Consider the following 25808-nt stretch of genomic DNA (forward strand, 5'->3'; position numbering starts at 1 on the left):
TAAGTTCCTTCTCCCCTTCACTACATCTCAAAACCCCTTGATAGTGTTCCAAATGCCTCCTTTACATCACTTTCTGACAAAGAAGTGGACCTTCTCCAACCAAGGGTAACCCGACAACCATTTTCCCTCTCTCTGTAATCTTTATTCTTGTCCTATTAACTGATTCTTTCCTTGCTGTCTACAAACATAGTCAGGTCTCCCTCATCATTAAAAAATCATTAACTTGACCCTACCATCCTCTCAAGCTATTCTCCCACAGTATTCCTCTGTTTCATAAATAAACTCCTCCAGAAAGCTTTCTATTCTGAAGGTCTTCATTTGCTCTGCTCTCACCCATTTCTCAACCCCTTGCAATCTAGTTTTCAACTTCATTATTCAATTTCAAATAGGTTCTCCAAAGTTACCAAGGATCTCTTATTTGCTAAGTCTTATACACTTTTCTCAATTTTCATCATTCTTGACCTTTGTGGCATCTGATGTTGATGACTCTTTTCTTCTTAGATATTCTCTTCCTTCTGGGTATTCACGAATCTGCTGTCTCTTGGTTCTCTTCCTACTTGCCTGACTAGTCCTTCTCACTCTCCTTGGCTGGACTGTTATTCATATCCAGTCTGCTAATTGTAGGTGTATCCAAAGCTTTACAATGGGCCCTTTCTCTGCTCTCTCATTAAGTGACCTCATCAACTTTCAAGGATTTAATGATCATTTCTATGCAGATGACTTTTGGTTAGGCCCAAGGCTCTTGGACTCCAGTCCTACTTCAACAACTGCCTATTAAGACATTTTGAACATTATGTCCTATTTCAAACTCAACATGTCCAAAACAGAACTTATTAACTTTCCCCCTAAATCAATCTTTGTTTTGGTATTTCTGTGGAGTGTGCCAACATCCTTCAAGTTACTCAGGTTCCAAATCTTGGAGTCATCATTAATTCCTTACTCTTAATGTGCTAAATATCCAATCAGTTGCCAAATCTCATTATTTCTACCACCACAAACATTTCTACCATATGTTCCTTTCTACTAACATGGCTACTGTCATTTTTTAGGCTCTCATCACCTCTCTTCTTTCCCTCTTCCAATATATCTTCCACACAGCTGTCTGTCAAAGTGATTTTTCTTAAGTGCAGATCTTACCCTTGTTACTACCCTACTGGATAAAATTGAATGGCTCTGTATTATCTCGAGGATCAAATTAAAACTCTTTAATTTGGCATTTAAAACTGTCAATGAGACCAGACCAGACCAAATAGGAACTGGACGGCTGAAGCTGAACAAAGCAGACTAGAGACAGGAGAGTCAGGAATCAAACAGAAGTTTAATTTCAAAGTGAGGAAAACGCTTGTCAGAGGCAGTCCACCTTCCTAAGAAGGAGGGCTTATTTTTTGTGGTGGGGTAAGGTTTTTAAGCATGAAAATCACAAAAAGGCAAGACCCAACATGGTAATCCCTAGGTCTTCAGTAAACAGTTCCCACTGCAGGCCCACAAGTGCAGATATTTTCGGGACAATACAGGTGTTCTTGGGTCCTGTAGAAACAGTTTTTCAGTTATTAGTATCATTGAGCCTTGTGATTATCTCAAGTCTTAAGGGTCGCTGAGCCTTTTGACTGGTCAATGGGGTACAGAACCAGAGTTAGTGTGGCAGGAAGGAGTGCAGCACCTGGTTCAGTTCACTTAGCAGTTACAAGCACAGAGACTGTTCATAGCGTTAGCAGATGTGATGCTCACTTTTTGCTGTAGCACATTGGCTGTAGCCCCAGCTCTCAGGCCAGGATCTCCTGGAAAATAGAGAAGCTCCAACAAATCTAAATCATTACACATATCATATAAAATAATAAATCCCACCACAGCATTTGCAAAGGATTGTTGTTATGCCAAGCACAGGGCACAGCACACTTTCTGGGCCTTAGCCCTGGAAAGCAGAGTGTCTCCTGATATCTTGACAACACCTTTCACAGCTTATCTCCAATCAACTTTTTCAGTTTCACAATCCTATCACCCAGCTTCAGGCACTCCAGCTGGCCTGATGGCTCCTCATACACAACCCCACAACAACTTCTCCCTTCCTTTGCCCTATCTTCTAAGCCTCCAATGCATTACTCCTCTTCACCTGTCAAAATACCTGATTTCCTTCAAGACTCAGTTCAAGGTGTACACGTCTTTCCTGATTTTCACACCGGTCCTTTCCCCAACGAAGTTATCCTCCATCCCTTCTGTACACACCTATCACGCACTTGTCCCTCTGCGGAGCTTCCAGGACAGCGGCTGCTTCTCTCATGTCCTCCTATGCCCAGCACCCAGCAAGGTGTCTGGAAGACAGGTATTTACCACGAGCTCGAGGACTGATTACCTCACACGAGGTGTGTGACCACGGAGGGGCTACTTCGCCTCTCTCAGCCTCACTTTCCTCATCTGTGAAATAAAACTGAGGTACCTACCTCACAGGACTGCTGTGAGGCTGACATCAAATCATGTACGTGAAGCATTACACAGACGCCGGCGGCCCCTACACTGACACGCCCGGCGGGGCACCGGCCCCCAGGCTGCCGCTCGTCCGGCTCCCGGGAGGCGCTGGGAGAGAGCGAGGATCGGATGGAGGGCAAACAGCCATCGGCAACAGGGAAGGCCACCCGACAAGGCGTCAGGGATTTTCGGACTGTCTACGCAAGCTGGCGGGGAGGGAGAAATCCAGGTTTTTTATCCCTTTGTGACTGGATCACGTACAGCAAGCCGGGTTGCCTCCCGGGACAGGACACAACGTACGCCTTCCTCAGCTCGACAAGCCCACAACACCCTTTAAGAACCCTCCCACCCGCCCCGGACCACCTGCTTACAACCCGGAAGCAAAAGGCTCTCCTGAAAACCGGAAGTGGAAGGCACCTTTGCCAGCCTAGGCCACGCCCAGAAGGAAGTAAGCGGTCAGACTCGTTTTCCTTGGACTGTCCCTCCACTCCTTTCCTCTTTTTCTTCCCTGACTGCCCTCTGTTCTTTCGGAGGCCTTGTACCACCATCTTCTCACCCTTGCCTTCCCTCCGGAACCTGGCATTAGGTTTGCCTTTGTCCTTGTTATTGCTCGCTTTGCATCGCTCACTTTCTTTGAGGAAAACCTATCTCCTCTACGGGTCCCCGTGAGGGTCACTGTTTGAGTTGGATGAGAAGGCAAAAGGGGCGGGAGCCACACCCACTAACAACCGATTTAGGCGCCAGCCTGGCGCATGCGCAACATGGCACCACAGGAGCGGTCCTCGTTTTGCTCCTCTCTATGGTCGGATCCGGTCTTCCGTAAGGGAAAGGGAAAAAAGGAGAGGGGGGAGGGGGGGCCGGATGGCGCGCCGGTCCCAGGCATCGCCGCGCATGCGTTCTGAGCCTTTTATTTTTTTTGCCTTGTACCAAGCTCCTTAGCCTCATTGGGGTGGAGGAGGAGAGAAGAAACCAGCTTAGCAGCGGCAGCACCGTCGCCACCACCAAATAATGCAGTAAGAACCGCGCCGGGGCTGATGAGATTAAAAGTAGCCCCCCCTCCCCGCGGAACCCACTCCCCCTTCCCCGCGACTAGCCGCGGACCCCCGGGGTATGTGTGCGCGTGTTTGCAAAGCGCTCCCTCTTCAGCTGTCGGATGCACTTGGGGGTGGAGGGGAGGAACCCAGCCCTGCTGGTGGAAGATGGAAGAGGAGCGAGTGAGTGTGTGTGTCTGAAGGGGGGGGGGCACGGGACAGGTTGCATTGTTTGGCTAATCGATAGATTGCGGAGCTGGCATGCGGAGGGATGCTGAAGGGCGGGGGGGGTGGCGGCAGCGGAGACTAATCCTGCAGGGTTTGTGGGATCTGACGGGTGGCTTTGTGTCTCCCCCCTTTCTAGCACATAGTAAAGAACAGCACCAGACCCTCCCACCCCGAGGAGCCTCCTCTGGGTGAAGGGAGGAGAGTCGGTATCATCTTCGGTTTGAAATGAGCGCAAGTAGGGGATGGGGTGGGGGGGGAAGGGAGAATACAACTCGGTGGAAGTGATGTGAAGAAAGACCCGGAGGGAAGTGTCGGCGAGGCCGGGTTGCTGTGAAACCGGACTAGACAAAGCGGTGGCCGGGCTGGGGAGCAGTCCTGGGCAGGCGGGGTGGGATGGGCCCCTTTCGACTTTCGAGCCCCGCATCATCCTCCCTCCGCCATAGGATCTTAATAAAACCCTGAAAACTGGAGAACTGCTGAGTTAAGCCCTCTGTTGCCTTTTCAACTTGCCTTTGTTATTCCTTGATATTTGCAGAATAGGTCTGAGATCAAGAGTGTGATCATACATGATAGTCGTGCTTGGTACGAATTGTGCTTTTTCTTTTCTGAGCTGCTGTGACATGGATGAAATTTTTTTTTCAGTGACATATAGTTTTATAAATATATGTATCTTTCCCCCCAAAATAAAAATTCGAGGGATTAGTAAAATATGATCTTTGTAATTATAACTAGGCCAATGGGCCAGTTGCAGGAACTGAAATGGCAGTTGTTCTGTTAGGCTTTTGAACCCTTAACTGCCTTAAAGAATTTCAAAAATTAATTTTTATTTTTATTTTCTGGGGATTGTAACGATGTGAGCTGCAAAGGCTTTAATCCTTTGGGACTCACCAAGAAATATTTGTGAGTGCCTACCATGTGCAGATGCCACAGGCCATTTCCAATTCAGGTTTCTGCTTAGGCTGGCAGAGACCCTGAACAGGATGCTTAATTGTTCTGTACCTTAATTACTTCATCATTAAAATGGGGCATAGCAGTATGTTCCAGTGACAGCTAAGCAAAATAATTAATAACAGTTTATTGAATAAATTACAGAAAATTGATCATGTGTAACATTTCCAAAGAAGGATCTAAATTTGGTAGGCTGTTATATATAATCCCTGTAAGAATGCGATTGTGCCTCTTTAGCAGCTGTTTGTCCGACCTCAGCTCCTACAGTTTATTTTCTGTTGTTGACTAATCTAAGTGGAATAGATTCTAGGCTAAAAAGTCATGTGTGTGTATTTGTGTAAAAGTAGCTTGTTTAGGGACTTTTAGCAAAAACTCTTACATTTCTTCATTAATAATAAACTCAGTTATACCCTCTTTTGAAGTGGGGAGGTGGCAAATATTTCGTCAGCCTGTTGGAATTGAAGTGGCAGATATAGTAGGTGGCTAAGTTTACACAGTAAATTTATTTTAGAGTTGAGACTGAGAATCCAGGTCTCCTAGCATCACAGTCTTTGGCATTAACCTCAAAACTAAAGCTTATTTACATAAATAAAGGACCAGGATCAAAGTTTTTTGGATTAGTTGTATGTAAAAATCTGAAGCCATAGAACTTTATGTTTGATGCTTTAGTAATTAATTCAGTAGACCTGGCAAAATATAGTTCAGTAAATAAGAAACCATTATTAAACCTAATGTAAACAGTTTTTTTGTGCAAATTTTAATGCTTTTCTATGTGGTAGTTTCATAGGGAGGTAAAAAAATGATTTCTCCAAAGAATATTTAGTGATAAGACACTATTGAAAAGGGTCAGATTTGATCATTGGTTTTAGATTTAGGTTTTTAATTAAAACTGTTTAACTAGATGATCTAAAGTATGGTATTTACTAGGATTCAGTGTGGTAAAATGAGAAAAAATAGATCCTCAGTAATAACACCTTCATTAGTTGTTTGGCTTAATGAGGTCTCAGAGAGATTATAGTGAACAACTGCTATTTAAATTAGTAGTTTGTAGTTGCACAGAAAAGAGGCCATTGATATCACTAATGACAAAATGCTTAGCCATGTAAGGCAGTTTAGATATAGGGCTCAGTTATTTATTAAAACTCTTGTGATAATTGTGAGATCGATTGTAAAATTAAACTGGAACAAGTCCTGTCTCACAGAAGCTAACAGAAGAAACAGTCATTAAAAAATAAATAACTGAATATTTTCTAGAAAATGGGAACAGGATCTAAGATTCTTTTTTTTTCTCAGATTTTGTGTTGAATTAATTATATCAAATGATTTCATATATATGCGTGTCTGTCTTATCTATAGATAATTTGTGAAAATGAACCATTCTTAGTGTCTCTATGGCTGGAAAGGAACTTAGAGGTATTTTAGACCCACCTACTATGCAGTGCAGGTATTCCATCTGCACACTCTTGAGAGATGGTCATTCTACCTCAGTTTGAGTACTTCTAGTGAGAGGGTGTTCACTACTTCTGAGGCATTCCTGTTGAACAGCCCTCATTGTTAGACTATACTGAACCAAATAGTGTTTCTTTAAAATTTTTGTCCATTGGTTTAGTTCCTCTTTGAAGGTATGACACAAAACACGTATTTCTGCTTCCAGATGATAACCCTCCAAATATATTAAGTTTCCTCTTCTCCCTGGATACTTTAGCCGTTCTCACCTTAGCTAGGAAGCATGGTAGTGGAAAGTGCACTGGTTTTGGAGCACAAAGACCTGGGCCCAAATTCTGCCTCTGACATTTACCATGTGACCTTTGTGACCTTTGTCAAGACCCTTGGGTCTAAGTTTCCTTATTTGTAAAATGAAGGGATTAGACTTGATAACTTCTGAGGTTCCTTCTGGCTTTAAATCTGTGATCCTTTTTGATAACCTTTCTCTTGAAAACTCCTAATTTTTAAGTGTCCTTCTTTAAAAAGTGGTACTATAGTTAAAAATAACTTTATTTTTTTAACTTTATTTTTGGTGAGGCAGTTGGGGTTAAATGACTTGCCCAGGGTCACACAGCTAGTGTGTCAAGTGTTTGGTCTGAGGCAGGATTTGAACTCAGGTCCTCCAGACTTCAGGGCCGGTGCTGTATTCACTATGCCACCTAGCTGCCCGAGTCTGTTTTCTTGTCTATAAAATGGGTATAATATACTACCTGCCTCAGAGGACTGAAGATGAAGGTGCCTTATAGAACTTAAGGCTTTATTGAAAATGTGAGTGGTTATTAGCCAAATAAGATGAGATGAGATACATAAGACCTGTTGAGATATTAATATGAATATTATGATTAGCTTATAATACCTTATATTTGTGTAGAGCTTTACAGTTTCCAAGATACTTTGACATCTGTTTACTAATATGATCCTTCTGTGTACAAGATAAATATGGCATATGTTATCTCCATTTCATAGATGAGGAAACTGAGGGCTCAAGCAGTTAAATGACTTGCTCAAAATCACACGGCCAAGAAGTACCAGAGTTCAGATTAGAAACAGATTTTCTGACTTTTCCACTGTTCCTTCTATACTATTATTCCTCCCAAAATGTGGCACAGAGTAGGTCCACAGTGAGCTAAAACTGACATTTTTTCTTCATATGAACTACTGCCAATCCAGATCTCTCATCTTGTACAGTTTCTTTTTGTAAAATAATACATTTTAATTGATTTATTTTTATGTCACCTGGATTCTCCTGTAGTCCTCTTCCCATGAGAACCATCCCTTTACAAGTTTTTTTTAAGAGAAGAAAGAAATCTGCAATATTGCTCAGTTAAAAAAATCTGATGTTGCATGCAGTGTTAACTTCTGTGTCTCTCCCCCTCCCCCCAGCCTCTTTTTACTTTGGCAGCATTTAATTTAGATTGTTTTGTGATTGTTGATGTTTTCATTTTTACTGTATTAGTAATGTATATTGTTTTCTTGGCTTTGCTACTTAGATTTGCATTCATTTTACATCTGCTCTTCTAAATCTTTCCATGCTTCTTGTATACATTGTCTTCATCATTTCATGCAGCATAGTAATATTCCATTATATTCTTGTACTGCCATTTGCCAATTGCCAAATTTATGGGCATCCACTTTGTTTCTAGTTCTTTCCTACCATAAAAAGTGCTGCTGTAAATATTTTGGTATTTTATGTGGAGCGTTTTTGTCATTGACCATCTCAGGGTTCGTTCCTGACATTGGATGTACAAGGTTATTTGTTTTTGTTTTAAACTCAGGTTGCCTGCCTTTGTATTTAGTATTGTGAAATGTCATCTTGATTTAGATTTGAGAGGGGGAAAGTCTCTAGGGCTAGCCACCCTACAGGTAGTTTGAGCTTAGTCCATCATATTTCTTGGTGATATGTTGTATTTTGAGTTATTTCTGTAAAGTTAGCAGATCATGATATATCTGTGATGCTTCACTAACTCTTCTGCTTGGGTCATTGATCTTTGGGGTGGACCAATGTTTGAATTGACTTTACATGATTAATTAAATGTTCAAATCTATGTTTATTTTAAACATTGGTAATTAATGAAGAAGGTCTTAAATTTTGTCAAGTACTTAGGTAGAGTTTAGTTGGGCATTCACCTTATTTCATATTCTAATAGGTACCTTAAATTTCTAGGCTACAGCAGTTTTGCAACATTTGTAGCAGTATCTACTAGAGTAGCTCTTGATTGAGTTCTTTATACAGTTTGTGTCTCTGTTATGGTAGAGGCAAACTGTTATGAATGTGTTCAGCAGTCACTGAAAACTGTCCCTCAGACATAGTAACAAGGTCTTATTGTGGACAGAGCTTGGATTGTTTGGTGCCCTTCCTAATGAAGAACAGTTGAATTCAGTCTATAAACAATAACATAGTCTTTTAAAGATGTTTGCCTGTATTAAAACTGTTCCTTTTCTAAAGTTTTCTCTGTTAAGCATTGTCTTGTGTTAGTAAGATGGACATTTTTGAAAGTTAATAAGTGATGATGTCCCCATGTTAGAACACAGCTATATCTAATTTTGCTCTCCCATACTATCTCAGAGTTATCCTAAGGTACAGGTAAAGTTGCTATTATTATACATAGTATAAAAATACAATATAATGTTTCCTGTTCCAGTGGTGCCTCTACAGTTTTTCCTGTCCAGAGAGCACATCTCACTTCTTTATTCTTTTCCCGTCCTTGCTTTAAGGCCCAGTTTAAGCCATCAATCCCCCCCCAAGTTTTCACTTCACCCCCACGTGAGCTTATTGTTCTGAATTTTCCTACTATTTAGTGCTTAATGAGTGCCTTTGGTACTTAATTACTGTCTTGTATTGCTGTTCAACTTTTGCTCTATGTGATGTGGAAAGAAAGTAAACTGACTAGATAGTAAATTCATTGAAGGTAGGGATGTGTGTTGTATTTCTTTATATTCCTTACAGTGTTTAACATGATGCTATAACATGCTTGAGGAATTATTTTTGAATGAAAACTGAATGAGAAATCAGTGGTGGATATAATCTACATTGGTGGTGTTGGAAGTGTTTTGTGAAACAATAATAAATGAAAGACCTTGAGCAGTGTAGCATAACATTTCTTAGAGTTTATTGTGCTGGCCTTTCCATGCCATGCTCCTAACTGATAATGGACTAAAAAATAATCATTTAGATCTCTTAGGTGTTTTAGAAATTTTTTTTGATGGGCATATGTGGTATTTTGGTAAAACTTTGCAGGTGAAACTGCAAACTGTGATTTGCAGTTATATGTTATGGTGCTTGTGTTTCTTAGGGTTCCTAAGTTCAAAGGAAGCTTTTTTGCTCATTTTTCAGAGATAGCTTTAGTTTGTATACACCTTATTGTCTATCCTTGAATTTTGGTTTCTCAGATTCAAAGGATAGTAGAGAACTGGGTGGAATGTTAGAGGTCTTCAGGTTCAATTCTCATTTTACAGGTAAGGAAACAGAGGGATTAAGTGATTTGCCCAATGTCACATAGCTTGTGTCAGGTGGGATTTTGAACCCAGGTTTTTCTATTTCATCCCTTTGTCTCCAAACCACATTGCCTCTCAGAAAGTCCAAAATCTCCAATATTATGTAAAATCATTTTTATTATTGAGAATTTGGTTGCTTGGAGATACAGAAAGTACTTTAAATGGCCATTTATTCAGTTACTATGGATGTTTTGTGATATTTCCATATAGTACTCCTTCTAGTTCAGTAAGGCTCAATTTTACCTGATCTAAATGACCAGACTTCAGTCAGTTCCCTTGGGAGACTATTTCACTGTTTACTAGAGTTCAAGGAAACCAAATACTGATCCTGCCAGTTGGCCAAATTTCCTTTTATTTGTTGTCTTCTCATTCCATTATTTGGTCATGGACAGTCAAAACACAATTGGATTCCTTGGTGTTTGAATTCACAAGAACATTTTTAGGTAGTTGTGGTTTAGCCTGGATATTAGTTAATATATTACCAAATACATGCCACCGTGAGTCTGTATTTTTTCCTTTTAGCAGATCTTTATTTTATAAGGCTTTTAAACTTTTTACGGAAAAAATTTCACATTTTCTGTTCCCAAGGAACAGACTTGAATAAAGCATTCGAGATAGACATTTCTTCTTGAGCAAATTGGATTTTTGGACTTTCAAAGTGATGGTGTATCCAGCTTTAGATAATTATTTATCTAGTAAAGTGATCGAATGGGAAGAAACTGTCTTTATTTTATTACCTCTTTTCTTCTCTTGAGGGGAAGAGTGGGTAAGAATTTTTTTTAATGGTGGGCTAGAGTAGAGATTTTCCCCCCCTTTACTTTTAACATTATAAATGCTGTCTGCTTTCTTTTTTTTTTTGGCTAGGCAGTGGGGTTAAGTGACTTGCCCAGGGCCACACAGCTAGTAAGTGTTATGTGTCTGAAGCCGGATTTAAACTCGGGTCCTCCTGAATGCAGGGCCGGTGCTGTATCCACTGCGCCACCTAGCTGCCCCTGCTGTCTCCTTTCTGCAGATGCAGGACTCTATACTGTAGAGGTCAGTTTTCTTAAAACAGGTGTCACGTTGCCATATATGGTCCTTATTTTAAGTAGACTGATTTGGATTTGAAGGTCAGGTGTTTGGTGTTTGTAAGATCATAGATTTATAGCTGGAAGGGACTTTGGAGGTCATCTAGTCTAACCCCTTCATTACTAAAGTGAGGGACATTAAATAATTTGCCCAAGATCACACAAGTAGTTAGTAATTTGAAATATCAGGATTCAAAGACCCTGATCTTCTGTCTCCAGATCCAGCAGGCTTCCTATTGCATTATGAATCCTTCAGGCTGTGAGTAAGTATATTGGTAGTAACTTTCAAATATTGAGCAAAATTCCTTGGTGGTTTGAATTGCAGTGCTGAAGTAAATCAGCTGATCATGGGATCATAGATTCAGATGTATTAGGGACCTCTGAGGTAATTTGTTGAGAAACTGAGACCCAAAGAAGTTTAGTGATTTGCACAAGGACATACAGTGTCTCAGTCAAGATTTGAACCCAGGGCCTCTGACTGAAAACCCAGCAGCCTTTCCCTGTACCATGTACGACTTTTCTGTTTTCTGACTTTTGTCAGGATTTGGAATAGAGCTCTGAAACTGTTATAGAAACACTTTTGGTGTTACTCATCTGTAATTGAATGATAGCGATGTTATAAGATCACAGTTATTGTTTAGGATAAGGAGATTGGGAACACATCATCTTTGCTGTGCTTGTATATCAAGTTATGTTTTATAATACAGTAGTAGAAGTAGGCTCCTTGAGAATAGATTTTTTCTCTCTCTTCCCTCCTTTTTCCTTCTCTCCCTCTGCCCACCCCCCCATCCCCAATTCTTTGAATGTGTGCCTTGCACCCAGTTAATATTTAATAAAGGTTAAATTGAAATAAATTCGATTCCTGAGAGGAGAAAAGAGCAAAAGAGTGACCGTGGTAAAGTAAGGATCTGTTGGAGTTGTTCAGTTGTGTCTGATTTTTGATGACCTCGTGGACCATACTGTGTCCATGGAGTTTTCTTGGCAAAGATACTGGAGTGGTTTGCCATTTAAGTGTCTCGTCCAGGGGTCACACAGCTACTAAGTGTCTGAGGCTGGATTTGAACTCAGGTCTTCTGACTCCAGGCCTAGCCCTTTATCTATTGAGCCACCAGCTGCCTTACAGTAACACTAGAGGCCTGAAGTTCTGGGTGACTGCAGGTAAAAATCCCAAAGCAGAAATTATTGTAGGGGCCTGGTGTATGTTTGATGTCTTCCAGGATTTGATTAATAGAGCTTGAGCTGGTCACTTGGAGAAAGCTGGGTAAAATTAGGTCTTTTAGGGTTGGGATTATTTTGTACCCCCTCTTTCAGGTCTTCACTTAAATGACTTCTGGTCATTTGCTAAGATTTCAAATTCAGTTGAGCACATATTAATAAGCTCTTGCTATTTGAAAGGCACTGGTCTAAGAAGAGAGAGAAAAAAAATTTCACTTTTCACTGAGTTTATATTCTCTTATTCTGTGTTATTTTTGTCTTTGTGCCCTGTACCTAGTGCAGTGCATGGCGCATAGTATTCACTCATCAAATGCATATTGGTAGAGTGGGAGTGGGGAAGGGAGGGTCACAAGATCATTGGAAAGGCAGAGTTCACGAACAGCTGATGCCAAGTGGTATGGATGAGGGAAGGCTTCTTTGAGGTGGCAGCACCTGAGCTGTCCTTGAAGAAAGACAAGGATTCTTAGGGGAGGGGTAGAGGTGAGGGAGTTCATCTCAGCCAGAGGACTAATTCAGTGAATTACATGGAGGAGAGGGAGATGAGATGTTAATTTTGGGACACCTGGGCTAGAATGTAGACTATGTGAAGGGGGAGGGATAGGAAATTATGTTGGAAAGATTGTGGTTAGGATAACCATGGAAGGTTTTTGAGTATGAGAGTGAGTTGGACCCAGTAATTTTGGAAGCTGTGGAGAAAAGAGGAGGGTCTGGAAGCAGGAAGATGGAGGGAAGAGGTGAGGGCTGAAGGAAGGTGGTGATGGCAAAGTGAGTAGAGAGAAGGGGATAGATTGGAAATAAGTGGAGGTAGAATGGATAGGTTGCAAGCTATGCCACTTACTAGCTATGCGACATTGGGCTAATCACCCAACCACTGTGAGATTCAATTCTTCATCTTTTAGAAGAGGGAATTGGATTAGCTGACATCAAAGGCATCTTCTAGCTCTGTATCCTACAATACTATCACATGACAACTGATTATTTCTTGGGATAAGGGAGAAAGAAACTGAGGATAGTAGTTAGGTTATGAACCTGGGTGACTGGGAAGGTGGTAGTGCTCTGAATAGAAATAAGGCAGCTTGGAGGAAGAATAGTTTATTGTAGAGGGGAAGCTAATAAACATAAAATTTTCTTATTTGATGTTCTTTTTTGGAAAAAAGCTTAGATTGAAAATAGCTCTGGATAGTGATCATGTTTGAAATATGTAATTTTAATAATTTTCAAATTATCATCAATTCTAGATTATTGATTTATAAAAATCTTCCCCCACCCCCTTTATGTGTGACTAGATCTGGATATGTTGAGAATGTGTTTAAATATTTTATCCTTTGGTTGTTAGTTGTCTAGGGACGAAAAGTAAGATAATAGAATCTCTGAGTTGAAAAGAACCTCTGAAGTCATCAGGTCTGGTCCTTATCCAAAGTGTGAGTCCTATCAGCAACATCTTGAAAAGTGGTGAGTTTATTTTTGAGGTAAGATCTTCAGTGATAGGGAACTTGCTAATTCTAGGCCATTTAAATTTTTTCCTTTTTTCTTTCAATATTATTTTATGGAACCACTCCTTGTAGAGTAGTAATAATTATACAGCATAGTATACACTAATTATTGTTGCTTTTATTTGTGTGTGTATGTGTTTTTGGGAAGCTTTCTCTTGTATTAAAATTTGTCTTCCTATAACTTGGCCTTACTGAGCCTAGTTTTGCCCTCCGTGACCAAACAGAACAGGTTCAGTTCCCCTTCTACATGGTAATCATTTCAGATATTTGAAGACAGCTGTTGTAAACGTGCTCCTTCTCCCCACCCCAGCCTTCTCCAAGCTGACCAACTTTATTTCTTTTAACCGATCTTCTGAGTAGTATGGTAGTAAGTAGTCAGTCCCCTTACCCTCCTAACTCCCTCTAATTTGTTGTTAGTCTCCTAGGATGTAGCACCCAGATCTAGACAAACCCCTGCAGATGCTCTGACCGGGAATAGTGCAGTAAAACTGGGGCTGTCACTTGCTTTGTTGTGAGTGCTGTCTCTCTTCATGCTGCTTCACATCACATAAACTTTTTTGATTTTCTTGGCAAGTCGTATCATTGAGCTGTCAGTCTGCTGGGTAAAGAGGGCAGATTTAATTCCCCTCCCTCCCCACACCCTGTAAAGTAATCCCTGAAAGTTAGTGGCAAGTAGAGGAGGTATTATTATGCCAGTGAGGTACTGAGACAAATCTGCCTAGGAGTTCTCTGAATTTAAATGGCATCTGGCCATTAGCTGAGTGAGAATTGGCCATGCCCCGGAAGTCTTTAAAAAGCTAAGCCTGCCGAGGCAGAGGAGTTGGATGGTTTGAGAGCTGGAGAGTTAGAGGCACAGTTGAGACACCAAGGAGGGAGCAGGCACACGTTTCTCTGTGGAGAGAGACTCAGCCTGAAGCAGCTTCCAGGAGTGTGACCTCTGGCACCAGGACTGAGCAAACCCTATTCAAGGGAGAATTGGCCTGACCTGCAGAGAGGAGCAGACTCAGGGTAGGGTAGCTAAGGGGAATTTCAGAGGTGTGAGTTGTCTTGGCTCTGTGTGTTCTCTGTATGTGTCTCACTACAATTCTAAGTGTTTATGCCTATTCTTCCCACTTGCACTTTGGATATTTGTGAAGGGTAGACCCCAGGTTTATGGGAGGAATGTTTGCTAACAAGTGCTGTGTGCCTTCTTAGTAATGCTTTTGATTCAGGCTAATTGTAGCTACTGTCTATTAAGGTAAACTCACTTGTCAAGAGCTCTCAAGTTGGAGTTTTAAGTGTGGACTCACACCTGCTGAAGGCAGGGTGGAGATACCCCCTACCCCCACAATCCTTTCAGTTGTAGTAGTGGGGAAGGATGCCACAGGGATTGATAACAAGAGGATTTAGGTAACTGTTGGAGGGGCTGTGGGAAAATAGCTGAAAGAAGCCTCTGAATTCTGTTTCACTTCTGCATTTTAACAGTTGTGTGGAAACTGAAGTCCTAAGAGTCAGGATTCAAACTCATGACTTTGAGTAGAGCTAGTGCTTTTCCCACTATGGTACATTGAAATTCCTAACGGTCTAGTAACTTGATCAGAAGAGTTAAATAAGATTAGTCTGGCTTGCCTTTTTTTTTTCTGCCTTAATTAACCCCTGATTACTTGTAGTCTTTCCTTTCTAAGTGCTCACAAACCCCATCCCTTTAAGAATCTGTTCTTGAATTTTTCCGGTAATAGCTGTCATATGTCATGTCCAAACTCTGAGGCATCTATCTCCTTCTTTTTGATAATTAGGACACTGTTTGTTCCTCCTCAGACCTAGGATGCTGCTTCTTTTTGGCATGGTTATTTAGTAGGCACCAACAACATTTTAGCAGTGACTTCCAGGTTCTCTCAGTGCCTATGGGGGTTTAGTTATTCCAGCCCAGGTGATTTGAACTCGGGAAGATTTACCTTTTTAAAAAGTCGTTAAAACAACATGTCTTAGTAACAAGCCTTCGTGTTTGTTTTTAATCAAAGCATCAACCTCAGTCTAGGAACAAATATTTCAGGAGTTGTGGTTTCCCTGTCTTCAGCATCTATAATGGGAAAAGTTTTGCATTGCTGGATGGAGTTCAAAAGCCTCTCTGGGTTTTCTTATAGGGTTCTTATAATGCCTCTTTTCTGATGGCAAGGAATGAAAGCTTAGTAATTCAAAGAATAGTAAAGCTAGCTGTGTTTGTACTGTGGTATAAGAAAAAGAGTTTTGTTCTTGGACTCAGGAGACTTGGGTTTGAATCCTGATCCTGAAATTTTTAGGCTTTGCCAGTTTGGGAAAGTTATATACCTCTGAGCCTCAGTTTCCTCATGTGTTGAAAAAAATCTGGATAATACTAGCATTACTTACCTTATGTGGCAGTTCTAAGGAAAGCAATTTGTAAACCTTAAAAAGTCCTATATGAATGTGAATTCTTCTCAGGAATCACAAATCTAACAGAAAAAACACTGGGTTTGGAGTCAGAGGACCTGCATTTACCTCCTGCCTCTGTTACTATTTCTCTAATTATTAGTAAGTTAAAACATTTTTTAATATGGTGCTTTAGTAGCTTGTTTTTCTTCCTTTGAAAATGTCAATTTGACAGTGACTCCTATTTTTTATAAATTTGAGTCAGTTCCCATATATCTTAGAAATCAGATCTTTATCAGAGAAACTTGATGCAAAAATTTATTCCCAGTTACCTGTTTACCACCTAATTTTGGCTGTGCTAGTTTTGTTTTTTTTAAATCTTTAAAATTTTATATAATCAATTTTGTCTATTTTATGTTCTATGATCCTGTCTTTTGCATTAATTGTTTAATAGTTTAATTGTTATCATTTGAACTTTATTAGGCTAAATGTGAAAAAGGGGAAAAAATATAAGAGTTTGAGATGGCATTTCAGTAGTGAAGAAAACACCCCTATTGGACAAATGTGAGTCATTATTTGAATGTTATTGAGGTAGCAACAAATCTGTGGATTTTTTATTGGGATACTATTTCTAGAAAAGTCTACTTAGTAATCTGAGTTTTAAACTATTTCCTTATGTTATAAAACTTATTATACAGTAAAGGCTCTGATCTGGGTCACCCTCTGGAATTTTGTCAGAATGTAAGCCTAAATGTAGTTTTACTAACAACAGTTTCATGTTGTAATTGGTCTATAGCAACATAGTAGATTTTTCTTTAGTAACACTGTTGAGGAATTAAAAGGGTATTTGCTTCTGATTTTTTAAAATTAATTTATCTTAATTTATCAACAATCGCTTCTATAAGCTTTTGAGTTTTAAATTTTTCTCCCCCCCCCTTCTCCTTTCCCAAGATGGTGCGCAATACATATACATTCCTATTAAACATATTTTCACATTAGTGATGTTGTAAGGAAGAATTAGAACAAGTAGGAGGAACCACAAGAAAGAGAAAACAAAACAAAACAGAAGAAAAAAAATAGCAAATAGTATACTTCGATCTGCATTCAAACTCCATAGTTCCTTCTTTGGATGTGGGTGGCATTTTCCATCATGAGACCTTTGGAGATGTCTTAGTCTATCAACTTTAGTCATCTCACAACATTTGCCTCTAATTTTTGAAGGGGGCATTGTGAGTCAAGTAGAAATACATGCAACTATGTTTTTTAGGTCTTTGTTCAGATCTTAATTCATCTAAGGACCTTCATTTCTCTCTTCCATTTTGGCTCATATTACCTTAGAAAGATAGAAGTTAAATATAATATAGTAAGCTGATTGAAACAAATGAACCTCTAATTCCTGCTTTTCCCTTTCTTTTTATCTCTAATTCCTCCTTTGACTCCATATAAAAATGATTTATCTTTAGTAAGGACAGCTGTGACTGGAGGGTCTCAGATACATATCTGACTCTTTACAGTATCTGTCATTTCTTTGTGGCTTCACTGAGTCTTGCCTGTGGAAGGAATAAAGGACAATACACATGGAGAGTGTTGAGTGAGCAGCTAAGTAGCCTAGCAAGTAGGAGCTTGCATTTTGACATTGGGCCACACCCAAGGCAAAATCCTGGCCAAAGATGTCCTTAGCTGTTCCTAGATTCTTATCTATCTATCTATCTGTCTGTCTGTCTATCTATCTATCTATCTATCTATCTGTGTATGTATATATCTCAAAATAAGATTCTTTACACACACACACACACACACACACACACACACACACACACAAACACACAAACACCCACCAGCTAGATGGTGCAGTGTTTAGCATGCTGGGCCTAAAGTCAGGAAGATTCATCTTACTGAGTTCAAATCTGGCCTCTGACACTTACTAGATGTGTGAACCTGGGCAAGTCACTTAATCCTGTTTGCCTCTCTTCATCTGCAAAATGATCTGGAGAAGGGTATGGCAAACTATTCCAGGATCTTTTCCAAGAAAACCCCAAATGGGATCACAAAGAGTCAGATATGACTGAAATGACTGAACAACAAAGCTTTATACTAGAGAGAGCTACTCTGAGCTTTTCATCATTCTGCTCTTCAAAATCTAGACCAGAGTTTCTTAGTCTGGGGTCCCTGAACTTGTTTTAAAAAAATATTTTGGTAACTTCTTTCTACATAGAAATATAAAAAAAAACAGTTATAATTGGTTTGCTTTGTAATCCTGTGGGTTTTTTTTTGGCATTTAAAAACATTGTGAGAAAGAGGTCCATAGGTGTCACCAGACTGCCTTAAGGGTCCAGGACATTTAAGAAAAAAAAAGGTAAGCAACCCCTAATCCAGAGTTATGTTTGTGCTTATTTTAAGTTTATGAAATGAAAATCAAAATTTAAACACTTATTTCTTTGCAGAGATTGAGGTACCCCCCCACCCCCTGAAAATGAGCAATAACTTACAGTGTTCTTATTTCTCTTAAGTCTTTGTGCACCTTCTGTCCTTGCATTAAGAACTCATTTTGAGAGGGTTTTTTTCCCCTCAATGGGTGTAACCATTAGCTCCCTGGGGATTTGTTGGATGGCCATGTCAGCTGTCATGCTATCATATGACCTTATTCTCTCTCTGTTTCTATTTACCTAGGTCTAGGGAGTTGTGTGTTCTGGAAACCTTTTAGAAAATCTCTCATGGTTGCCCTTTATTCCTTTTGTTTAGCTTCTTAGTCTGACATTATAAGGAGCCAACTCTTAATTTAGGATAGAAACAGATTTTGAAGTCGGTAGTGTTTTTGTTTTTATTTTTTTCTGCTACATGTAAAAACAATTTTTAATACTCATTTAAAAAATTTTTTGAGTTCCAAATTCTCTCCCTTCCTCCCCCCCCTTGAGAAGGAAAGCAATTTGTTATAGATTATACGTGTGCAGTCATGCAAAACATAGTTCCATAGTAGTCATGTTGCAAAAGAAAACAGACAAAAAAACTCAAGAAAAATAAAGTTTAAAAAAAATATGCTTTAACCTGTATTCACACTTCATTTGTTCTTTCTCTGGAGGTGGATAGCATTTTTCATCATAAGTCCTTTGAAATTGTCCTTGGGTCAGTGTTTTTTTTTTTTTTTTTGCTTCCACCCTTGTGTGTGTGTGTGTGTGTGTGTGTGTGTGTGTGTGTGTGTGTGTGTGTATAAGTATAAATATACCTGAATTGGCCATATTTCTCTATCTTTACTGGCTCTATCTGCCTCCCTGTCAGGAGGTGGGTAACATAAGACCTATGGAAGCATTGTTGGGCATTTAAAAATAGCATCTTTACAAGGTGTCTGAAGCAGGGGAAAGAAAGGGTTAGCCATCCTAAACTTCAAGCCTAGGCAAGCGTTAAGCAAATTCCTAAATCAAATAATTTTTTTCAGATTTAGTGGTTTTGTTTTGGGTTTTTTTGGTCATTTTTTAAAGCCCAGTTCAGGATCTTCGTTTCCCACTAAGCCTCCATCGATTGCTGCCACCACCTTCCAGTTTTTCCCTCCTCAACTTGCATATCACTTTGTTTGCTTTTGTGGACTTTCTCATTCATGATTTTATTTTGTATTCCTCTACCAGACTGTAATCTGCTCCCTAAAGCTGCAGGGGCCCCTAGAGGTCATCTAAGCCACTCCTTCATTTTATAGATGAACGGCTAAGATTGAGAGAGGTTAAGTGGCTTGCCTATAGTCACACAGCTTATACAGGGCAGAGCCAGGATTTTAACTGAGCTCTTCTAACTTCAGATCTAATACTCTTTCCATAGCAGTGAGCTAGCAGTGATAGTGTCTTATGTAGTAATAATAGCTTACGTCTATGTAATGCTTTAAAGTTTACATCTATGTAGTGCTTTAAAGTTTACAAAGCATTTTACATATATTAATCTCATTTGAGTTTCATAACAGTTAGGTGAGCTGGGAATTAACAACTGTTATTGCTTCTGATTAGTTGAGGCAATCTCTCTGAGTGTCATGTGATCATAGATTTAGAGTGAGGGGAGGCAATCTAGTCCAATTAAGTGGCTTCAAGGTCTCCTGATGGCTCAGTGGCAGAGCTAGCTTTGAACTTAGTTTGCTGGCCTCAGATTCAGGGCTTTTTTTTTTAACCTCAGTCAATCATTAATTTATTTTGAATTATCAACAATCACTTTCATAAGCTTTTGAGTTTTAAATTTTTCTCCCTCTCTCTCCCCACCTCCCTTCCCAAGACAGCCCGTAATCTGATATAGGCTATGCATATTCGTTCCTATTAAACATATTTTCACATTGGTAGATTCCATGCTTTTTAAATTACACTAAATATTTGTTGTACTAAATTAAAAAATACTACCGGATCAAGATTTCATTAAATAATAAACACATCATTCTTTAAAGAATATAACAGAACTGAGGCATTTACAAAGGAAATAGAGGCATTGTAATCCCTTCCTCCTGACTGACAAACCCATTCAAACTGTTTCTTCAGAAAGCCTCTATCTTGGCAGATGTTTTAGACTGCAGTATGAGATCCTTGTTCTATCTTTGCTTGCTGAGCTGTCACCTGTATTACTCTCTCCCACATGAGGTGACTGCTGTGCTTGTTAGCCTATATGAAAGATAAAACAATTCAAATGTTGTTATTCTCACATCATCCTCTACCACATTCTAGCAGCCTTCTCTTCCTGGAAAGTCCCTTTCCCCTATAGTCCCTTCATCTAATAGGTCAGTTTTTCCTGGAACTTCTGTTTAAGGAAGGTGAGAGGCTAGGCTAGCCACAATCACTTTATTCTTTCAGGGTCTCGGTGGCTTCTTTTCTCCACTTTATCCTCATACAGATACCTTCTCTCCTCATTCTCCCTGCCTTTTAGCATTCTTTTATGTGTTATCTTCCCCCATTAGAATGTAAGCTCCATCAGGGCAGAAATTGTCTTACTTTTCTTTTTTGCTTGTAGTTTTTGTATCCTTAGTACTTAGCAAAGAGTCTGGCAAAGTTATAAGTACTTAATAAATGCTTGTTTTCTTGCCTTGCCTTTGATCTTTTGGGGGGTATAGGTCTAGTTTTGGTATTGCTGGGTTAGAGTATAAATACAGTTTAATGATTTGGGGGGCAAAATTCCAAATTGCTTTCCAGAATGGCAGGATCAATTCATAGCTTCACCAACAGTGCCATTAGTGTTCTTGGTGAAACCTCAGAGTTGCTTTAATTGTAACCTAGGAGTCATCTTCAACTCTTCACTGCCTTGAATCCTTCATATCCATTCAGTTGTCAAATCCTGTTATTTCTACCTTGGTGACATCTTTCATATATGCCCCCTTCCCTCCTCTGACATTGTCACCGCACTAGAATAGGTCATTGTCACTTCTTGCCAGAACTGTAGCAGTAGTAGCCTTCTGATTGGTCTTCCTGCTTCAAATCTTTACCCACTCCAGTCCATGCTTCGCTCACCTGTCAAAGTGACCTTCCTAAAGCACGTCTGATGATGTCATTTTCCCCTCACCTCAACTCAGTCAACTCTAGTGACTCTCTGTTACTTCTAGGACCAAATAGGAAGTCTTCTGTTGACTTTAAAAGCTCTTCATAACCTTGTTCTTTCTTATCTTTCCAGCCCTCTTCTACCTTATTCCCTTCCATGAATTATTTTTCTAGTAACACTGGCCTCCTTGCTGTTTTCTTGCAAAAGATACTTCATATCCTGACTGCCTGCCTTTTCACTGGCTGGAATGCTATCTGTCTCCTCATCTCTGCCTCCTGGCTTCCCTGACTTCCTTCAAGTTTTAGCTGAAATCTTACCTTCTGTAAAAAGCCTTTTCCAGTCCTTCTTAATCTTAATTCCTTCTTTCTGAGACTGCACCTAATTTATCCTATTTATATCTTGTTTGCACATTGTTTTTGCATGTTGTCTCCCTCATTAGATTGTGAGCTTCTTGAGAGCAGGAACTCTTTTTTGCTTCTGTATCCTCGACACTTAGTACAATGCCTGGCACCTAATAGGCTTTTAATAAACACTAGTTGACTGGTTATTATTTATTAGTGACTTGGAATATTTTTATATGCCTATTGATAGCTTAACTTTCTTCCTCTCAAAACTGTTCACATTCTTTGAAAACTAATCAGTTGGAGAATGGCCTTTATTCTTAATAATTTGCATCAGTTTCATATATATCATGGAAGTGAGACCTTGATAAGAGTATCTTACTGTCATGATACTCTTTCTCTTGTTTGGTCCTGAACTCTTCCTCTAGCTGTAGATCAGGAAGCTAAATTCTTCCTTGTTCCTCTAATTTGTTTATGATGCCACCTTTTGTTTCTATGTCATGTACTCATTTGGAGCTGATGTTGGTATAAAGTGAGAGATGTTGGTCTATGCTTAGTCTCTGCCAGTCTCCTTTCCAGTTTTTCCAGAAGTTTTTGTCAAATAAAGAGTTATTACCTCAATATAAAGTGTCTTCAGGTTTATCAAATTCTGATTGACCTTCCCATTTCTCAACCAGTATAAAATCATTTTCATGAGTGTTACTTTGTAATATAATTTGAGATGTGGTACTACTGTAAGCCCTCTTTTTTCCCTACTTTTTTTTCCTATTTCTCTTGAGATCCTTGTATTTTCTTCCTCGTACCCTTACTTATGGTTTCTCTGCCCAAAGGAATATAAATTTTGATTGCTGAAGCCTCTCAAGATATCTTGGGATTTACAGGCTAGATTTCTTTTAAGGACCATGCCTTACTCCCATATCACTCTGGCTCTCATTGATTGGATCCCAGCCCAAACTTCACTTGGTCATTGTTTGGGCTCTGATGGGTCAAGAGTGAGTGTAAATAGCAATTGTTCCTGTTTTGGCCAAAAACCCTGATGGTCTTCCCCTCCCAGATTGATTTTTTTCTTTTTGACTAGGTAAAAGAGGCCATTCTTTGCCTCATTTCTTACCTATCCTTAATCACTGAATGGGTGTTGCCTCCGTCAAACTGAGACCTGGGAAAGACTTTAGCTTAAAAAAGCCAAGGTCTCCCACTGCATCCTGAGCCATGTCTAGTTGTCTTGATCTATATCTTGCCACTGGACCCAGATGGCGTGGGAGGAGAGAGTGAGGCTGATGACTTTGCACAGCCCTCCCTCACTTAAATACAGTTAACTTGCAAGTCATGACATCACTTTCCTGATCCTCTTTGAGAATGAAGGACAAAGGGAGCAGCTAGGTGGCGCAGTGGATAGAGCACTGGCCCTGACTGAGTTCAAAGCTGGCCTCAGACTAAACACTTGACACTAGCTCTGTGACCCTGGGCAAATCACTTCACCCCAAGTGCCTGAAAAAAAAAAAAGAAAAAAAGGAAAAAAAAGAGAATGAAGGACAAAAACAAACAATTTTCCTCCATGAATTTAATTTTTTTCTAAATCTAAAATAATCCTTTGATAATTTGGTTGTTATGACTTTGAATAAGTAAATCAGTTTAGGTTAGTGTTGTCATTTTTGTTATATTGGCTGAACAACCTAACCATGAGCAACATTTCTCCAATTATTTATGTCTGTTTATATTTCCATAAAAGAAGGTTTTATAGTTGTGTTTATATTATGTATACCTATTGGTAGGTAGACTTTAAGTATTTTATACATTGTGTAGTTATTTTACCCCATCTTATACTTGTGAAGTTGATTTTTTTTTAAGTATCCAAGTGCAAAACTGCATTTATCCCTATTAAATTTTGTCTATTAAATTCAGCCCAGTGTGGGATCTTTTTGGATCCAGATTCTGTCATCTACTATGTTGGCCATCTTTTCCAGTTTGTGTGTACAAATTTTATGAATATATAACTTAGGCATTTATTTTTTCCCCATTTTAAAAGATTTTGAACTTAAACATCAAGTAAAATAAGCATTTTCATATACTTTTTACATGAAACTGCTAATCTGTTATGTATAACTTGCCTTTCTTTTTATATATAAGTTCAATGTTGTGTAATTTTCAAAGTTGTCGTACCTTATGATTCCTTCTGTTCTCGTGTGTGTGTGTGTGTGTGTGTGTGTGTGTGTGTGTGTGTGTATATGTGTATGCACCTTATTCCTAGCTTCTCTGTCTCTACTACTCCCATTTGGAGGGTGAGGAACACCTGTAACAAATATACACAGTCGAGCAAAATCAAGGTCCCATAATGGCCATGTCCAAGAGTGTATATTTTATTCTGCATCTTGAGACCACCACCTGCTCTTTAGTAGGAGATGGGTAGCATGCTTCTTCATCATATTTTGGAATTGTGGTTAGTCATTTCATAGATTAGAGGTCTTGTCTTAGATTAGAGGTCTTGTCTTTGAAAATTGTTTCTTTTTATAGTCTTGTTATTGTATAAATCATTTTCCTGGTCTGCTCACTTCGCTATATATCAGTTTGTACTAGTCTTCCCATCTTTCTCTGAAACTGTCCTTTTTGTTGCTTCTTACAGTGTTGTACTATTAATGCCTCAGCCACTTATTAGCTGTGTGACCCTAGGTAAGTCACTTAAATTTTCTTAGCCTTAATTTCCTCTTCTGTCCACTGGGGATATAATAATTCCTCAAGTTATTTTAGTTCTGTGCCTAGTCTGTTGATTCGTTCTTTTCTCTTTCATTGATGAAAGTTTTAAGGGAGAAAACATTTCCCCTAAGGATTGCTCTGGCTGCATTCCAAAAGCTTTTGTTATGTTGTATCATTGTTGTAATTTTTAGGATGGAATTATCCTGTCATTTCTATGATTTCTTTTGTCCACCAGTTCTTTGGGATTAAATTATTTTGTTTATTTAGTGGGGAGAAACTTGGGGCAGGGGAGACCTGTCAGCAAGCTATTACAATGGTCTAGGCATGAGGTGATAAGGGCCTGTACCATGGTAGTAGCAGTGTCAGAGGAAAGGTGAGGGGCATATGTGAGAAATGGTTAAATTGATGGCCTTGGCAGCAGATTGGATATGGGGCATGAGAGATAGTGAGGAATTCAGGATGACTCCTAGGTTGCGAGCCTGAAGGACTGAAAGGATGATGTTGCCCTCTGCAGTAATAGGAGAGATAGAAGGGAGGAGAGTTTAGTTATTTTCTTCACTATACACTAGAAAATGTTGTGCAGTGAGCTTCAGACATCATTCAGAATCCTAATTTTTCAAGGTAAATAGTTGCAAAGCCTCTTGTCCACATCTTCTGCTTACAGAATGCCACTATAAATTAAACTAATATTTATTGATCTGAAGTGTTTAGCCCTGGATATGTTTGTAGACAGTAGAGAAATGGGGCAGAAATTGAATGTTAAAAAGGGGAGTGAGAAACTTAGGTAGAAAGGCATTTTGGAGGGAGAAAGATGCTCCTTTCAATTTTGAATAGATTGAGTCTGAGGTGCTATGGTACATTAATGTAGAAATGTCAGGAGTCATTAGAAATACATGACTGGAGCTCACTGCCAGATATGTAGATCAGGATGAAATCTATATAGAGTTGTTAACTGAACCCATGAGAGTTTGGTATTACCAAGGGATTGTTGAGAAGAGCTTTGGAGTGGATGACCACACTTGGTGTGGGTCAGGTGATGATCCAGGGAAAGGAAAATAGGAAGGGGAGTGGTCAGAATCTAGTAGAAGAACTAGAAAAGGAATGTCATTGAAGACATGGGAGTTGGCTGGTCATCAGTGTCAGATATTACAGAAAGGTTGGGGAATGTGAGGACAGAGAAATCACGTGGAACTTGACATTTGAGTCATTGATGACCTTGAAGAGAGCGTGCTTCAGTAAAGTGAAAGTGACAGGAGCCAGATTTCAAAAGTTGAATGAGTGATGGGGAGGCAACAAGTGTAAAGCACTTTTACTAGAAGTTTAGTAATAAAGAGGAAAAAAGACATAGGACAATAATTTGGGAGAATAGCTCAGTTGAAGAAAGATTTTTTTTAATAGTCTAGGGAGACCCAAAGGTGTTTGTAGGTGGAGGAAAAGGAGTCAGTAGAGAGGGAGACACTGAAGATAACAAGAAGGTTGATTGTTGAAACA

General features: G+C 39.5%; 1 protein-coding gene and 1 long non-coding RNA gene across 11 annotated transcripts in view; one reads left to right on the top strand and one right to left on the bottom strand.

The window, feature by feature from the left end:
* Positions 1-1299: 1299 nt before the first annotated feature.
* LOC144454534 (uncharacterized) lies at positions 1300-2921 on the bottom strand. 5 transcript variants are annotated; one of them, XR_013482999.1, is made up of 4 exons: positions 2439-2921; positions 2224-2309; positions 1729-1778; positions 1300-1527 (listed from the first exon to the last, which is right to left on the bottom strand). It is a non-coding gene; the product is annotated as an uncharacterized LOC144454534 (long non-coding RNA). The 5 variants fall into 5 exon arrangements; XR_013483003.1 differs by lacking the exon at positions 1729-1778; XR_013483002.1 differs by having other exon boundaries at positions 2123-2921.
* Positions 2922-3338: 417 nt separating this feature from the next.
* CLASP1 (cytoplasmic linker associated protein 1) overlaps positions 3339-25808 on the top strand; it is a 351771-nt gene continuing 329301 nt past the window's right edge. For 2 of the 6 annotated variants that reach the window (XM_078146794.1, XM_078146796.1), the window contains exon 1: positions 3355-3571. The gene's annotated coding sequence lies outside the window, so the exon portion shown is untranslated. Of the gene's footprint in view, positions 3572-25808 lie in introns of all 6 variants that reach the window. The other 4 variants (XM_078146795.1, XM_078146798.1, XM_078146793.1 and 1 more) reach the window with 3 other exon arrangements.

This window comes from Phascolarctos cinereus, unplaced genomic scaffold, assembly GCF_003287225.1.
Source record: "Phascolarctos cinereus isolate Bilbo 61053 unplaced genomic scaffold, phaCin_HiC Scaffold_726;HRSCAF=1367, whole genome shotgun sequence".
NCBI classification, from domain to species: domain Eukaryota; kingdom Metazoa; phylum Chordata; class Mammalia; order Diprotodontia; family Phascolarctidae; genus Phascolarctos; species Phascolarctos cinereus.